Consider the following 1,983-nt stretch of genomic DNA (forward strand, 5'->3'; position numbering starts at 1 on the left):
AGGATGCTTTGCATACTTTGATTCCACACACGTTTGACACTTAGATTTATTGCACTCAAAGTTTGGCAAAACTTCTAAGTTAATCAGTTTTCGTAGCATTTTGTAATTAACATGGCCTAAACGTTCATGCCATAAATCATAAGACTCGAGAAAATAAGAAGAATTAGAATTTTTATTTATTTCAACAGTCATTACATTCATCTTATAAAGGCCCTCGGTGAGATAGCCTTTTCCTACATACATTTCTCCTTCGCTAATTATAATTTTTTAGAAACGGTTACACATTTGAATCCGTTCTTGTCTAGAAGTGAAACAGAGATTAAGTTCCTACATAATTCAGGAACATACAAGACATTGTTAAGTATCAAGACCTTGCCCAAAGTCATTTTCAAGCATATTTTCCCTGTTCCTTCCACCTTAGCAATAGCAGAGGTAGCTATGTAGATCATTTCTTTTACTTAAGCTGGAGCAAATGACGAAAACAACTCTCGGTTGGCACAAACATGGCGGGTGGCACCAGAATCCATCCACCGTTTGTGAGGATTGCCCACCAAGTTGCATTCTGAGAACATAGCACACAGATCATCACAGTCTTTGTTGGACTCAATCATATTCGCTTGGTCCCTTTTCTTGCCCTTCTTTGGGGCACGACAATCTGTGGACTTGTGGTCAATCTTGCCACAGTTGAAGTATTTTTTCTTGAACTTTTTCTTGGGTTGATTGCTTCCTTGTTCAGCTATCTTCCTTTTCTTGGAATTGTTTTGGTCATCTTCTACAATATGTGCTCCATTAATTGTAGAATTCCCCTTTGACCTTCTTTCGGCAGCTTTATTATCCTCTGCAATACGAAGTCGGACAATAAGATCTTCAATAGTCATCTCCTTGCGTTTACGCTTTAAGTAGTTTTTGAAGTCTTTCCACAAAGGTGGTAGCTTCTCAACTACCGCTGCTACTTGGAAAGCATCATTCACAATTAAACCTACAAAATAGTTTATGTGAGTATTAAGAACATTTTTAATTTGTTCAACTAAGGTATTTTTCAAATATATACCTTCTGATAGGATATTATGTATGATGACTTGCAACTCCTGTACTTGAGAGACAACAGATTTGCTATCTATCATTTTGAAGTCCAGGAACCGTGCAACAAGGAATTTCTTAAGTCCCGTATCCTCCGTCTTATATTTTCATTCAATTGCCCCCCTCAGTTCCTTTGATGTCTTGGTTCCACTATAAATATTGTAGAGGTCGTCTTGGAGACCACTTAAAATATAATTCCTGCAAAGGAAGTCTGAATGTTTCCAAGCTTCTACAATAACGAAGCGTTCTTTGTTCGAGGTTCCCTCGGGCACCTCAAGAGCGTCTTCGCTAGTGAATCATTGTAGACATAAAGTGGTGAGGTAAAAGAACATCTTTTTCTACCACCGCTTGAAGTCAATGCCTAAAAATTTTCTGGGCTTCTCCGCTGGTGTCATTGTTGGCGAAGCATTTGCGCGGCTTCTCATAGCAATGCTAGTTGTCGCCATAGTTGTAACATCATCATGCATTTGACTTTTCGTTGCCATTTTTCTATCACCACAAGACAAAAAATACTTAGTATTTTCAGAATACTACTTATAAAATTAAGCAACTTTAAATTTTTCTTTTTGTTTCTAGTTAACAATGAAGTTTTTATGACTTTCAATTGTCAACCGAATGATCTTTAACTTGTGACGAAGTTTTTATGACTTCAAATGATTAGTTAAGTTCAGTCGAAGTAGAAAGTTAAAACTTTAATCTCAAAAAACAAGCAATACAAATTCTGTAATAGTAATTATTTCCTTAAGATTATTATTTTGTTTGTACTTCGGGTACACAGAATCTGTATATTACAACACCAACTTCAACTTGAGTTCAAGTATAAACAAGAACACAATGAAGTATATCAAATACCCTCAACACAAGATCAAAATGACCTTTACAAGAGGTGTATTTTATTTTGCA

This window comes from Capsicum annuum, chromosome 4, assembly GCF_002878395.1.
Source record: "Capsicum annuum cultivar UCD-10X-F1 chromosome 4, UCD10Xv1.1, whole genome shotgun sequence".
Taxonomy (NCBI): Eukaryota; Viridiplantae; Streptophyta; class Magnoliopsida; order Solanales; family Solanaceae; genus Capsicum; species Capsicum annuum.